Consider the following 16977-nt stretch of genomic DNA (forward strand, 5'->3'; position numbering starts at 1 on the left):
AAGTCATTTTGATCTCTTGAAGCTGTGATGCTTTCAACCATGTACTCAGAAGAACTCTGTTTCACTTCTTCCTCTTAGAGCTTTCCGAGGAATGATAAAAGGAAATTTATATATGACGTTACCCAGTAAAGTAACAGAGAGCTGTTACTGTTTGAACTTTATTGCTGAGAGTAAGATAACCATGTTCAGTCTGGAACTCAGTTAATAGCAGCCCTTAATTTAAGCACAGGGAACAAGAGTGAACTAAAGACACTATTTGGGTTCCCTTGCACAGAAAACTCTTGAGGCTTAGTTCTATTACTCTTAAGTATGTATTCCACTCAAAACTATGGCTTTCCAGTGCTGAAACACACTGAGACATATACTCTACTCTGAAAGGAGAATTTGGAAATAAGTGATAACCCATGACACTTCTGAGGCAGAGTTCGTATGGTAGAGAGAAACTTTCTAGGACAGGTGGCATAGTTAAAAGAAACCTTTCAGAACCCACAAATGTGTTTTCAATGTGCGGCAGAGATTTCTAGCTTTTTCTCATCTGTATTAAAAAAGCCTATTAATTCCTATACTGATGGTAGCCAATGCATCTGAGTCCAGAGAGAATTGCTAAATGCTTTAGATACTCAGCTTTAATTCCTCTCTGATAAGTGTGCAATGTGTGTATCTACTTTTCTGTACATTGCAGAATTGGGGGCCCAAGCAGTCAGCAAGTTATGCACTATCTTTTGTTCTGACCAACATCAGAACCTTATATGAATTTTTGCCACATCCACTTCCCCAAGTTAGGCATTTCCTAGATATTTCCTTTCTATTGCCACAGAATTTCACAAGTCAGGTATGTAGCATATTGAAAGAATCATGCATGTGAGCAGAAGGGTTTGAAATAAAATGCTGGTATAACACACTTGTAATTAGGGATAACCTCCCACTCACCTCATGAAACTCTTTTCCCCATGACTGCTGACAGAGGCTTTCTGCATACGTGTCCGGGGGGGTACATGGCACAACAGGCTGCTAAATAGAGAATTCCTGTAACTCAGGACAGTGTTAAACAAGACTTCTGACTAAATAGCTGAGTGGGCAGCCATCACACCTTTCACTTTGAAACAGCCGCCCTCCTCAGGTTTCTTTTCCTTTACAGTCAAAATTGCAATGGCCATGACTGGAAATGAATGACCGTGCCTGAACTTTTTGATGTAACTAAGTTACAATGATCCAAAGACTTTTTGAAAAGGATTTTCCGGAAGATATTATAAAGTCCGTGTAAGCAGAAATAAAGAATCCAATCTACAAGCCTTGCCTAAATCAAACATTTAGCAACCTGTAACAGCAGTCACAATGACTATTTTCCTTCCCAGCAAAATGCTCCTAAGAGGATAGCTGACAGGGAGAGCTGAGGGGAACACAACCCACCTATTTTCTGTCACTCTTAATATATTTTTATTGATCTTTAACTGTTGCTGTGCCTGGCCTACTTTTATGACTCGTGTCTGCAAATGTTCACAGGGTTGGGTTTTACTGGCAAACATATCAGCAGAAAGCAGGACTTGGGGGAGAGTGGCAGATGAGGCTTTTCAGAACCAAAAGTTTCACTTGCATCCTCCAGCCTGCGTGCCGGAGCAGCATATGAGCACATGTAGGCAGAGAGCAGCTAGACAGCATAGCTAATATTTCCAGAACTTGGAAGTTGCTCATCAGTGTAAAATATTGCCCCTTCCAAATAAATTTTCTTGAAAACATCCTGAACCTAAGGAAAATGTGTCAGATAATTCTACACTGTGTCATTATTCAATCAGCTCAACTTCTGTGGGTGTGCTCCCATCAACATTTTGAAAGACAACTCAAAATAATGGAGTCTACCTATGAGTGCAATATGGGTTTATGATTCATGAAGCACAGTTTTGAATTCAGAAACAAGTGTGGTTTTAAAAACTGCTTTCTAGCCTCAGTCTGAAGCAGATTAACATAAAATGCCCCTATCTACCTGCCTAACAAAGAATGTTTTGACACTAGCTTTGACAGATTTTTTAAAATCAGCTTTACTGTTGGCTACTGCCCAAGACAGCAGTAGGATAATACAACCGATACAGGTTCTCTAGATCAAAATTTCAGCTTCATATGTGCACACATAATGGATTTTTTTGGTATGAATTTCTTGCTGGTTTAAGTCCAGAAAACATACAACTACATACAGTACAGTTATAGTTTCTAAAGCTAAAGATGATAATCCTTTGAATTCTACTACAAGGTGTCACTAAGGACCAAACAATATTAGAGTATCTGCTGATGCTAAGAATTTGACAAATGCCATGGAGTCTTTTGAGTACTTTCAGTATGTCCTCAGACCAGCCAACTTATAATTTGACATTCTTCATGGCATGAATCTTGCCTCTGGGCTGATTTGATTTTTACCAAAACTAAAACCCAGTAAGGCAACAGTGTCTCAAGACTGATGAAGCAGTAGGAAAGCTTCACCTGAAAGGATTCCTTCTCAATATTCACAGTAAAAGAACATGCCAATAAACTTGCTAATCCAAAACTAGTGCATGCAATTCTTTGCGTAGATACTTTTAACCCTACTCTGGTAGATCTTGTTCACCTAGGTCAAATATAAACAGATGAAATGGTAGATGATTTAGCCTGTACAACAACTCACACTGAATCATAAGTCAGATACACCCTTAAAAATCCCAAAGCTAGTATTTATCTCCAAGGCACAACCTATATAGTCCACACAACCTACAAAAAGAATGTGTTCTCTACCCCTTCCTTCTAAGTTACTTGATTCCCAAGAAGCTCACTGGATAATGTATAATAAATAGTACAAAAAGGGCATTATTATGAAAACATTTGATGAGAGGAAATAAGATGATATCTATGTGCAACTGAAGGATTTTAGACATATAACATTACAAGCAAGAAGCACGGATGGCAGTCAGAACTCTACACATCCTTCTCAAGAATATTAAAATCCAACTTCTTCCCTGATAGCATCAGTGATCAAAAGGCATAAACAATCAGGCTTTCTATGCTAATGATTGCACTGAAATACTTTCTTAAGTAGTTTAACCAATTAGAAGGAGCATTGGCCATTAAACGGAATCTTAATGATGGATTAGTTATTCAGAATCCTTTAAAAGAACTATGTAGTTTTTGATCTCATGTATCACTCATTTTTTCTTGATTTCAGCTGTTTTCATGGGTTTTTTAATAATTAAAAACCCCTTTGTACAAAGTTACCAGCCTCCCTGCCTTTATTTTTAGTAGCTTAATTTGTGAATCATTGAAAGTTAATATATTTACGGTTCACACATGAAAAAAGCTTGGAAGTTTAGGTAATACAGGTTTCTCTTCTATGTGGGCTCTAAGGCAAAGAATTTCTAACTGCTATGAACTGGAAAGGACAGAGAAAAAACTCTTACAGTGAAATCACATTTCTTCAATTATATTTCATTATGAAGCAGTGTCAGGGTTAAAGTCTGCTTGAAGTAACACAAAAATCTTTCAATAAAAAGTTACTGTTATTCAGATGGGAGTGGAGAAACAGGGCTAGTTTATGGATCAGGAATATATTGCCTGCAACATATTTCATAGAAGAAGTATTCTTAGCTAAACATGTCCTGCAGTGCTGATTAGATTAATACTCAAAAAAATGTGGCCATTACACATTACATTAACAGAGTCACACTCAGCTCTTAACTCTATTTAGGCCATATGATGAGCAATCACCGCTATAGGGCAGCATAATATATTGAGTAACTCCGTGGTCAAGTCAGAATTAACAGGAGCATCACATGTTATTGTAAGCAGAAGTAATGCAGACTGTTTAGACAGTGAGCAATTTCTGTCAACTTTTTTAGCTCTAGAGTTGAGGAAAACCACCTTAACTTCATCTTTGTTTCTCATTTATATGATGTGATTTTCTTTTTCATGAAAAAAAACCAACAACCAAAAAAACCCCCACCAATAATGCAGAAACACACAACGTGTTTGGTCAGGTTTTTTTCTGTTGCTGTGTCCAAATTCCCATGCTATCAGGGACTGGCCTCACCTGTGGCAACACAGGTAGTTCTGCCTCCCAGCTGCACCTGCAGCCAACTATCTGAACACACCTCCTCTGCAATGTACAGCTTAAGCAACTCATACACACTCCATTAGAGCAGGTGGAAAATATTAGTCAGGCCTAGCTTGAAAAACTACCAGTGAAGTCCTGCATGATGGCTACAGAGCAGGTGACTAGTGAGTCACATGTCTCCTAAAGCAACATTGCTCTCCAGAGGGAATTCAATCCTCACTCAGCCAGGCTGGCAAGGTCTGTTTTGAAGGCAGCCTGGTTACATACATGTGGGGCCATTATCTGTGTTGATTCCTACCAACTTCAGACTTCTTACAGCCTTTGTATTAACCTGCAGAACACACAGCTGAAGGGCAGTGCCCTGCTAGCAGGCTTGTTCAAGCTCTGCATAGAGAATGAAATTGTGGAACAATTCATTTTTTTTAGCCACCTTTTCTTTGGTCAATAAAAAATGAGGTATTTTCAAGTTGAAACTTTTGGGGCGTTACATACTAGTCTCATAATGTTAACATCTGTATATCAACACAAGCACAAGTACTCCTGGCTTTAAAGGGGCTTGGTTTTGTCTCAGAGCAGAATAGGAATGTTTAGGAAAAAAAGTTGTGCAGGTTAGAAAAGCATTTCCCTCACAGCTATAGCCTTAGTTATGGGAGATGTTGAATGGTATTTAATATTTCAAACAATTTTGGTTTCAATTAAATTAATAGATGGGAAAATAAAGAAAGGGCTGGAAAGGGGGTGATTTTTTCCTATCCTGAGGGAAAATTCCAATTACTTAAATTTTTCTTTCGCAGAGAAATGAAACAATTGCTGTAAAGAGGAACATTGGAAAATGTCATCCAATCTGCTTCTGAAATGCTGTTTATGCAGTGAAGCAACATTTGTGTGGATTCCACTAACTCACTCCATTTTAGAACACCAGCCAGACTACAGTTTCAGTGTCACTGGAAAACTATTAGGATTGTTAACAGTCAGGGTCCACCCCCTTTCCCAGAAGCGCTTAAATGTTTTAGGCATGTAAACCAGTAATGTTTTAAAAATGCCTCTTCACAAGGCAACATAAGCATTTTAGTCTATTACACAGGCAGTTCAGTCACACAAGTTCCCTTGATGCCCCAAGAGGATGCAGGACCTGCCTTGGAAGGCTCTGCCCCACTGACTGAGCTTTCAATTGTAAAATACCAGACTACCTAGAGTATTTATTGCTAAAGATGTAGAGAAAGATATACAATGCAGCTTTCCAAAGGCGGATATTAGTCCATACAATCACAGCGACAGAATGGTTTGGTTTGGAAGGGATCTTAAAGAGTACTTAGTTCCAACCCCCCAGACATGGGCAGGGACACCTTCTACTAGACCAGGTTTCTCAAAACCCCATCCAGTCTGGCCTTAAAAATTTCCAGGGGTAGGGCATCTGCAGCTTCTCTGGGCAACCTTTCCAGTGTCTCACCACCCCCACAATAAAGAGCTTCTTCCAGCTATTGGTTATCACAGTACAGCACCATTTAACCCCAAAGCACTGAATTACTATTTGTCAAGGTTGTTAGGTCCTACTAAGCCATACAGTCAATTCAGAGCATAAGTTATATCTGAATGTAGTCTAAATATGATCCCTGACTTCCTACAGGCTCTGACAGGTGTCACGGTGGGATTCTGAGGACAGTTTTGCAAATGCTACCCAAGATCTAGTCCACTGTCTTCTGGAAAACTTAACACAGAAGTCTTTTCAGAGAGGTGATTCACTTTCTCTTTGCTTTTAGCAACAATTCTGTTTATAGCTGGTCGGAAAAGTGCTAGGAACTCATATCCGGCCTTCAGGATTTTTATTCCAGAACGTGTAAATGAATATTGTTTCAAAAAGACAGAAAATGAAACCGAAGCCAATAAAATAAATACTGCAGTCAGCACCTGACAAAATATTATGTTCAGCTGATTCTTATCCTATGGATACTTGTTCTATCACAGATACTGGTTTCTGGAAACTATAGCTAGTAAGATAAACTCCAGGGAGGAAAATCTTGAAATGGTCTCAAAGAGCTCTGAAAAATTTAGATCACTAAGCACTCATGTGTTGAAAAAATAATCTAGTTTTCACTAAACCAGTATCCATCTCTTTCATTCTATATGCAGGCAAATATATCTCATCAGTTCCTTCCCAGACTTCAACTATAAGCACAGCCATTGATTTCATTAGTTTCACTAGGTTTTGTCCTCTCCTGAGGCAGCATGCTTGTGACAACAACCCCGTGCTTCTAAGTGAATCTCATATTTACACTGAGAGTACCCGAGTGCTTTTCAGATCTTTACTCTGATTTGTCTACTTCTGTCATAAGTCTGTCTGGCAAAAAAACAAACAAACAAAAAAAAAACCAAAAAAAACAAAAAACAAAACAAAACAAAACAAAAAAAAAAAAACAAAAAAAAAAAAAAAAACAAACCACCAAAAAATTCCACATGCAGCTGAGAGGGGGGCATGTTCACTTTCAGAAGTCAGTGAGAGAAAGGGGGTGTGGAAGAGAAACTCTTTATGGTTGCTCAAGAAAATACTTTTCAGTCAGACTCCAGCAGTGTACTGCCTGATTCCTGTCTGCAACAGCTCAGTTAAAGCTGCCTGTGCTTAGGGGCGATTGGCAGTCTACGCTGGGTTCCTTCACAGCACTGCTAATCTCCACTAATACTCTCCCATGCTTCATTTAATTTCACTCTCAGGGTTCTTTTTCAAATTCTTCCTCAAATCTTAAACCAATGCCCTCATTGTTTAGGATTCCTTTACCCTGACAAGTCTGACCTCAGATATCCTTTCCTCTTTCCTGCTCTGTAACTCAGGCAGTCCACTTACTCATTCATATGGTAACCGCACATAATGGTCTCCACATTAATTAAGTAATTTTGGTTCTTTAAGGTACTACAGAGGGTTTTTCAATCTCCCAGTGCCTTTCAGGCCAATTGAACTCGTTTTTTTGTTGAACAGGCCAGAGAGTACATGGAAGAAGAGCCAAGGAGAACATGCTCGCTCTCCCTCTGGGCCATTCCTTTCATGTTGCTTCAGGGTTAGGCCAAAACAACATCAGCAAGTCTAATTTGCCCCAGGAGTGGATGGGAAATGACTAAAAACCCTGCAGATTAATTTGTGTCAGATGTATGCTTTAAAGCAAGTGAGAGCAAAAGAGAACGTGAGAGCATGAACAGAAAAACATGCTCTTGCTTTGGGACTTAGAAGGGCCCTCTTGTTTCAGATATCTTGTGAGCTGAGTGGCCCTGAGAAAAAGAAAGATGTACTACCTTTGTTTTATGTCCTCCTTTTGTATTTAATCTTTTCAGTAATCAGACAATTAAAAAAGAAATCAGAGGCATAAAAAGAAGCAAAACTCTACAATGCATATTGGCTTTGGAATAACTGATGTCCCTTCTAACAAAGGTGGTTTTGCACCATGCAGGTGAGATGGGCAGAAAAAGAAGAGGTCTGGGGATTTTTGGGGGGGTGAGGGTTGTGTTTCACATCATTCCAGAAAAGCAAGAGGTGGTGGCAACCTCATGTCACTCTGGAAAATAGTAACAATTAGTGTTACATGACCGATAGTCTAAAGAACTGAAATTGCCGATCAATACATGATACTGACTAGGAAGCTCAGGTCCTAACTAGTTTTTCTGTTGAATCAGTAGGCCCAAAGTTGCTCCCTGATGACCAGATGTGATCACCCAGCGGTGGTATTCTAATGGGAGGAGTCCTGAAGTGGCCTATGGAAATCCAGCGGCTGTAATACTTACTTAGGTGCTACTTGGTGTGACTTAGTAGGGAAAAATATTTTTTTTCTGTATATGACTAGCACATGAGATGAGAAACAGCACGACTGGCAGACTTCTTACTGGTATTCCCAGCAAGGCCAAGAACAGTTATCTCTGTGTCCAATCTCTCTGGTTAGTAGTGTTGCGACATTGGAGATGAGTCACGTGTGGTGCTACCACTGTGCAGTAACTGTTCTGCTGCTAAATAAAGCAGATTTAATTTTGTACATTCTTGGAACTCATATCCAATCTGATCTGCTCACCACATCTAAAATCATGTGTTTACTTTTTAGGCAGCCTTGCTGTTTAGATCTCAGATGACTGCCTCAAAAATTCTAGGGAAGCTCAAAATTAGCCCCATAAAAGAAATGCAACATTAGCATGTACTCATTTCTAGTGAGAGCTAGTTCTGCTCCAAAAGCTTCAAGCCTTACTCTTCATTCACACTGTTCCTAACCCTTGTCTTATCACTATTATGAGACAGAAATAATAACACCCAAAGTCCTACCCGAAGTCTGAATCCCAATCTGATTTGGCAGCATAAATCTAACCATAAAAAAATCTTCCAAGAGAGTCAAACAGAAAAAAGACCTCAATCTAAAAAGAAAGCAAAGAACTTTTGTGGAATTACACCTTAAATCTTGGTTTCGGAACAGACTTAGCACTTAGGAGTCTCTGTTGCAACTTTCAACAAGATGTCAGATGTAGTTGATACAACATCTAATATTGGTGCAGTTATACTGTTACTCTTAGCAGTATCACCTATTTCAATCTAGAAAGGAAATATCAAGACAGGGAAGAAACAACGTAAGATGTCTTTATATCTATAAATGAGGTTGTACTGGGATGTTTTTCAATAAAAACACATACTAGTACAACCTAAATGGTTGTACTAGTGCCAGAACTTCTATAAGAGACCAAGAGTTTCAAAAGTCTTGGATGTCTGTAGCACACCAGTTTCACTAGTATATAATAGCAGGTAATAACATTTCCAGACCCACATTAGATCACATCTGAGAAAGAGAGAAAGTCTTCAGTTACTTAAGCATTTTGAAAATATTTTTTTAAGGCTGATGAAATGTATAAGAACTGGCAAGTTAAAAAATAAAGCAATCTTCCTCAAAGGAACGAAATCGAACAAAGCCTTTCAGAAGATACAATAATGAAAGAAAATAGAAATCTGTATTAGTGCTGGTTATACTGACAGATCTTCACTCTCAACAAAACATATTTGAGGAAAATGGTAACAACAGCCATGGCAATTCACGTAATGCTGTCTCAACATTTTTATCTGAGACAAAATATGCTGTTATCTTCATGTATACAAGAACAAACAGAGTCCTGGAGAAGATAAATTCAATAATATCTATATTCTTAATTTCCTGATTTAGATCCCAATAGAAACTTAGAAACTTTCAGTGGAGGGAGAAAGAGGCATTTCCCGATTTAATCTGATCCATGGGAAAATCTCAAATTCATTGATGTAGTCTATCAGTTTTAGAGTGCCTAGTGCTTGAAAGAAAAAAGGCAGCCCATGCCTGGAGATAATCCATTTGACCTACCTCGCTCTGCAGCTCTGTTTGTTTACCACACATACATATCAGTGCTAGTTCCAGCTCAGGAGAGCAGCTCAAATGCATAGCCAGGGGTTTGCAGGACAAGCCTGCTCAGCCCTTGCTTGGGGCAGCTTTAGGAGCCAGGAATCACACCCTTGCTTCCTGTCATAGCAGAGCAAGCCTAGAAGTCACAAAACCTATCTACTGACTACACTGTCAGAAATGTGCAAGCGTGCACTCAGTACAGTACTAATTAGTCTTTCTAACACCAAAGCCTCAATCATTTATCCCAGACCAAACAGTGCACTGTGGAATGTCCCACACTGACGGTTCTTGAAATAGACACAAGATTTGAGGAAATGCCACCAATATTTCCCTTTCCTCACCAGTGATGCTCTCCTATCCAATGAATTTTGCTCATCTTAGGCTGGGGTAACAGTCTCAGTGAGGACTTTGGAATATTTGATTCTTCAAGACTAGCAGGATTCATGAGATCTGAAGCTCATGCCAGATAACAGCTCAGTGAGTTTTTCCTGATCTGTGCCCAGTCTAAGCCCAAACTTGAAATTCCTGGACAATATTAAAAGTACAATTGCAACAGTTATGAGAGCAGAGCTCACAGTGCTGGTATGAAGAGCTATGAAGACTGCAAGTTCTTCCTGTACAGTAAGAAAATTGTTCAGGAGGAAGGTGATCTGAATGATAGTTGCAGGTCTCTCAACCTTCCTCCTGCCATAAAGCCTTTCAGACCCATTAAAAGTCTATATCTGTTACCAATCACTAAACATCACTATAAAAAAGACTTCTAATGTTTCACAACTTAAATATCTGAAAGGTAGTAGAATATCAGTTAATAACTCATCATTACTATCACTATGATGTCTGCATTACATTTTTAATAACACAGGAACATCAAAATAATTATGAAGGCTATGGATAACTTAAAATCTGATATTTCTGAACAGCTCCTTCTAAATTTTTCTTTATTTTATTCTACATTTATTTGTCCTTTGTATTAATGAAGCACTTAAACCTTACTGTTTTCTTACATACCAATACAGATTTCTGTCAAGAATAAACACAAAGTGAAAAGTAACTAATTGTTTATCAGCAAGGTACATTTGTTCTGCATTTTCAAGAACATCTGCAGAAGTCTGAAGGGCAGAAATCAGATCTCTGAAAGACAGTTTGCCATGTCTAATTCTTAGAAAAATAAAAAAAGCACTCAGGTGTGTTTAAGAAGGCTAGAAGAGTTATAATTCTTTGCTGTAAGCCTCAAAGATTTTGTTTTCAGAGAATCTAGCTAAGGATTGTGCATTCTCAACAATTCTGAATAATCAGGTCTGATTCTCTGAAATCAATGATTATGAAAAAAATAGACCCTAAAGTTTATCCTTGTGCTTTACATGAATACCTGATATTTCTCTCTCCTTTTTAACTCTTAGACCCAGTCCACTGTTCACATTTCTAGGCATAGCAGACATTTGATTATTATTTTCTCCTTATGTTCAAATTTTTGAGTCCTGGAGCAACCTGTGGCCTCAGCTGTGCAAATGTAAACCAAGCAACTTCATTCCCTTGACTGAGTTTCCATTAGCAAAGGCATAAGCAAGACTTGGCTCTCACAACTGATGTGCCTTACCACTCTAATAATCTCATCTTGGGATCTCAAAAACAGAAATACTCAAGTGTTCATAATACTGTGCGAAATATGTGTCTAAGTCTATTCTGGCTCAGGCTTTTACTGAAGAACCATTTAAGAACTGTTTGGCACAAAAAAGAACTAGATTCTTTCACCTAAGTTTCTAAATTTACTATTTGACTATATATTTTTCTTTAAATATGCTGTGGCTCACACATACTTTCATTTGCGATCTGTGTACACAGTGAATAGCTATACACATTTCATATGATCAGCCCTGTTTGCTTTCTGTGTAAAACAGAAGAGGTCACTGTATTTGAGACAAACCTGAACTTGCAGCTAGAGTAATAAGTATCTTGAATACAAACAACCAAGCAATCTTGCCCTAAAGTCAACATGAACCAGTTGATTTTCCTCACTGAACCCCTGCAAATGAGTTAAGTGGGAAAAGGAAAACATCTACTTCGGGAAAGACAAAAAGGAGCTTTCAGTCTGCTAAATGCAAACGTGCACAGGACCCACTCTGCCTGACCAGGTGACCCCACTTCTCCCTCCCCACTGCCTGCATGCTTCAGCAAACTCTGAGTCCCCTCTCCCAGCTCTTGGGAAGGAGGGAAGAAGTTTACTACAGGGAGAAAGAGTTTATAGCTCACCAGCTGTGTGAACAAACTCAGACATATTTGGCTCTATGAACGGGGCTAAATCAATGAAACATCAGAGCTCAAAGCTGATGCTTTATTTCCTTCAGTCTGAGGTTCTGCTCGCTATAAACATGATCTGGAACAGCACGTGTGAGACTGTAAAGCAAAAAAGAAATGAAAACAAAATGTGATTGCACGTGAGATCAATTCCATGCTGACGTGATAATACGTTCAAAATTCTCATTTCTGTAGAAAGCTGACCACAGGCACTTCATCAATCAGTATTTCGATTTGTAATGCGTTCCGTATGGTTTTCTGTCATTACTTAATGGGGAACATCCCCTCTGAAAACATCTGACTCTGAGCTCTGCATCGAGAGAGCTACTCGTGTTTCAACCACGTTTCCCAGAAACTGAACACTCAGCAACATATTCATTTTAGTGACAGCCACCACTAATGAGAAACAGCCATGTGTTCGTTGAATTTTTACGAGCCAAAGAAATTTATATTAGCAATGAAAAAAAATTCTCAGATTCATTTACACAACTGAATCACTAGAATCTCCAAAATCTCCAAAATGTCAGTTTTAACATCCTTATACTGAGTTGGTGTTTGTACTTCTCCTGTCTTACATTTCATAGTTTCTCTCTCTAGTTAGGCCGGTTGTTCTGACATGTGTTTTGCATATCAGGAACAGGAAGCTAGGGCATGAATTGGAGTGTTTATCACAAGCTGAGAGCTAGTGGGAAAAAGAAAATAAGTCCATCAGAAGTAAAAGACTCATACAACAGTCAGTGGTGGCATTAGATCAGAAGTGTCTAAAAGAAAGCAATTAGAAAAGCTGAGGCTTTTAGTTGGAGAGTTGAATTACTTACCTGTGTCAGTTTTCTTTGCTCACAACATCAGGGGATTACTTATCTCAAACTTTCTTAGTTTTTGGGTTTGGCTTTTTTGGGGGACTTTGTTGGGGGGTTATTTTCGGGCGGGGGGTAATAAGGAGGAGCAGCTGTGCAAGATTTTGAATTGTCAATATATGAAATTTTTTAAAAATTACCAGACCCACAAGACATGAAAGTTGTGAAGAAACTAAAATTCAGGTTGTGTGTAAACAACTGTGTGTTTCAGAAGACTAGAGGTACCAAGTGCTGTACCTTTATTTAGAAGAGTCTCTACTGGTTTTTCAGGGCATTACTTTGAATGGTCATTAAAAGTGAAATAATAAAATGGCTGGATGTTCAGTATGCCACAGAGTCACATTGGCAGAATTTCTGTAGAGAAAACCTGTGTCTCACTAATCTGCTAAGAATTATTTAAATCTACCAAGAACACACTGACAAAGGATAATTTGTTTCCATAATGAACCCGACAGAAACAAAGCAGGATACCAGGCAAGACAAAGCTCCAGTAAGAATGAGAGTAGTAACTCTCCAAGATCGTGGCCCAGCTGCTTTTTATCCTTACTCCCAGGGACTTCAGCAGGATTCATTCCAGGAGTAAACACTTAGAAATAGAAGGAGGAGTTTTACAACTGCTTAAATTTATGCTGGGCTCTTCTTCAAGGCAGCTTACAAATAATTTCTGGAAAAAAAATTAAAACTATTTTAATTAATAGTATTTGACAGCTAATTAAGTCAAAGTCAGACATGAAAAGTCAACTCATATTCTAAGTTCAAAGCATGATTAATAAACACTTCTCACTTTTTTAAAACATCCTTCACAGGAGTACATTATGTTTCATCACATTAAGAAAGTTTACATTTGCCTCCTAAATTCACTACTCTTAAGACAATGGTCCTTCCAGAACCTTGTTTAGCTCCAATAGCAACATTTGATCTTCACTGGAGAAACTAATTATGATCTTGGCTGTTCATAGACAAAGAAAGAAATGAAATCCTAGCCTCACAAGTGACATGAAGACTACCTAACTTTTAGGTTACCAAATGCAGATGGAAGAGTCAAAAATTTAATTCATCAGAATAGTAATCTCCAAAATAAGCAAATTCAGAAAAAGCATGGTGCGAGCAGCTGAGTCTCTTTAAAAGCATGTCTAAGGCAAGGACTTTTATAAGGGATCAGAAAGTTTCAAGCACTTTGAAATATGAGAGAGAGAACAGAGTTAGAAAGTAGAAAATAAAATTCTATCTGAGGAAAAGCATTTGAGATGAAAGATGAGGAAAATACCATAACTAGAAATTAAAAGAAAGCAATTCAGAGAAAGAAATTAAACAGAGATCAAAGAATTTTGATCAAAATTTGCAGGTTTATATAAAGGACAGTTACTGAGCTTCAAGACATGACAGCTATCATTTTACAGAAGAAAAAAATGTCAGACAATAAAAAAAAATTAATGTTTGTTAATACATTTCTAGAAGCAAAGCCAAGGAAATAGGAACATGAATGTTGTCATGTATAAGCAAAAAATGCAGCACTCTGAGCTTGAGCTCCAAGCACCAAGACCAGGCATTGACACAGACAGCCCTAGCAGGAAAGAGAGCAAAGTGACGGCGCACAAGTTAAGTGTCAGGCTAATCCAGGTAACTAGCTTGCAGATGCAAAAAATAGGCTTGAAAGGATGTTTTCTCAAAACAAGAAGCTGATCGAAAGCACACCTGAAATGGACTATTGGTGTGCGCCTCACCACATTTGCTGATCACTCAGATTGCTCTCCTGACCTTTTTATTGCCTTCATTCAGAAAATGCATGTGAGTTGAACTCAGCTTTTTTTGTTTCATTTCATCTCTTAGTTGTTTCAGAATGACTTTTCCACCTGGTAAAGAGCTTGTAGGCTTTATGCATGCCTTGTCCCTGTGAGTTGCCCCAGTGTGTTTCCCGAAGACATAGTCAGAGGTAAACTTCAACTACATGTGTTCAAGTGTATTTCCTTCTAAGAACTCACACGTTCACCTCTGAGAAACAAATTATGCCAGATCTGATGCTGGCTAAACTTGGAACTGAAACTTTCAGAGATGTTCCATTTTTTGCTGTCAGGGATGCATTTACCACATTTTGGCTGTTTGGAACCCAAAAAATATGGCAGTGGTAGTAATAGGTCTGCTGCTACCAGACCTCATGCAAATGGAAAGATTTTCCCAATCATTCTATGGTGATAAGGAGCCAGGTAGAAGTGTTGGACCATGTGTATGCATAGCATTTGTCTGTCTGAGAGAAATTATTCAAAATCTCAGATGATGAATCATGAATTATTTTAGTCACATTAGTAAACATTTATCTAGCTTGCTCAGATATAATCCTGTTCCCATTTGAGAAAATTAGAAATGCTACATATATGTATGTAGGTATTTCTAAATAATAGCAACAGTAAATAGTAATCCCTTGGTACCAGAAAATGCGCAAAACATGTTATTTTGCTTTTCTTTGGATTAATGTATTGATGTTAAATGTCATAATACTGTCATCCTCATTTGCAGTGAACAAATTGAGAGAGCTAAACTCTGGCTAGTTGCTTGTGGGCATAATTTCAGAAAACTGAACTTTGGATACTCTACTTGTCCAAAACTATCTTCCTGATATTGGGTACAAGGTACAGTCCAGGACTTTATTTCTTGCAGGGAAATCTGAAAACCTGATGTTGGAGAAGATGGGCACACCGATCCAACCAACATGAGTGGGAACAGCATGAGGCTTGAATTTGTAAAACAGATTACAGTTCATTTTCCTTTAGAAGGATCCAGGCTTCTTACCAAAGATGGAGAAGTGCTCGCAGGACTCGTTTTTAATTTTGTGCTAAACCCTGAATGGAAGTTCACCTTGCTCCATCATCTTCCAGGAAAAAATTGAGACCTTACTGACAGATGAGGGATAAATGAATCGAAAGAAGTCTTTACAATGCCATGACTAAGTAGTTACCCCTGTTCCATTTCTGCTGAGGGGAGGTACCTGGAAAAGTCACCACACTTCTTTTGCCAGGTACCTGAAGGAGAACCAGCCTTGGGTTCCTGCCGTGACCACAGGCTTCCCATTGCTGATTATAAATTATAACTAATAATATAACTAATTATAAATAATTAGTTATTTATAATTATATCTATATCTATAACTAACAAGAGCTGTCACTCTGTTCCCATGACTAATAACTACTTATTAGGATTATTGTCATGACTACTATGCTAGTGGTCAACCAAATCCCAAGCTCCCAAGTAATTTTTTATTTACATAGAATTATTCTCAGTAGGTAAAACCTGACTTTGGCATGGTTATTTGGTCAGCATTACTCTTCTGTTTCCAGAGCTATGTGGCTACTCCTTTCACCACCAGTAATAAACTCACCTTATTATTTTACAAGAACAGATGGGCTGCCACTCTCTTCCTCAACTCTGAGGGTAAGGAAAGTAATTTCTAATCATATTATTGTTTTGGTTTGGGTTTTTTACTTAAGAGTCAGAGAGAGGGTGACTCATAATCTGTTTGCAATTCAGCAGCTGCCTCCTACTGTCCCCCTGAATCATGAGTTTGGATGAGGCATTACTGCCATGGTCTTTATCATTTGTAGAAAGGGCGTGATTAACCGACCCTTATAAAACTTTCTTGCACAATTGGGCTAGCCAGCTTTTGTTTGGAAGGGATGCAGTGATATCTGACAGTTGGATTGTGAGAGGAATTTGTAGTGTCAAAAGAAATTTAATCGCAATTATTCTTTTCATTTCTTTTGGCACTGATTTAAGTAGTTGCTTTGATATGAGGTTACTATAGGAAAGAAGAACGGTCATTTTAAAGGTGTCTTTCTGCAGTTTTCTGAACTTTCACTTAATGTAGAGTATTCTCTTAATTATGGAAGATCAGATATATCTGCTGTGCACAAGATTTAGAGTGGCTTAAAAAGTAGAGGTATAAACCATGAAACTCTGAAAATTTTGAATACTGATACAAAATTTCAGGTATGCCCTTCTGTCACAGTCTTATTTTCCATGGTATCACCAGTGAGGAATCCCTGTAAACAGTTGCTGATGACACAGATGAACCCAAATGTATGAATGGTCCCACATGAGAGAATACAGAATGCCATTTTGATCCCCTTTTCATCAAGTGTATCGGCAACCACCTCCTAAATACTTCTGGGTCCCGTGATAAGCTAAACTTTTTGGATGCAGTTTTGAGTGTATGAAGTGATTTAGGGACTTAGTAAAGGCATTCTGATTTTCAGTATATTAAATGCTGACTGTGGGGATCTAAGACTTATGCCCCATTATTAAGGCTGACCTTTAGCATACCCTGATATTCAACTTTCTTCAGCAACTTTGAGAGGCAATTTATGCCATGCTG

The sequence above is a fragment of the Chiroxiphia lanceolata genome, chromosome 3 (assembly GCF_009829145.1).
Source record: "Chiroxiphia lanceolata isolate bChiLan1 chromosome 3, bChiLan1.pri, whole genome shotgun sequence".
Lineage (NCBI taxonomy): Eukaryota > Metazoa > Chordata > Aves > Passeriformes > Pipridae > Chiroxiphia > Chiroxiphia lanceolata.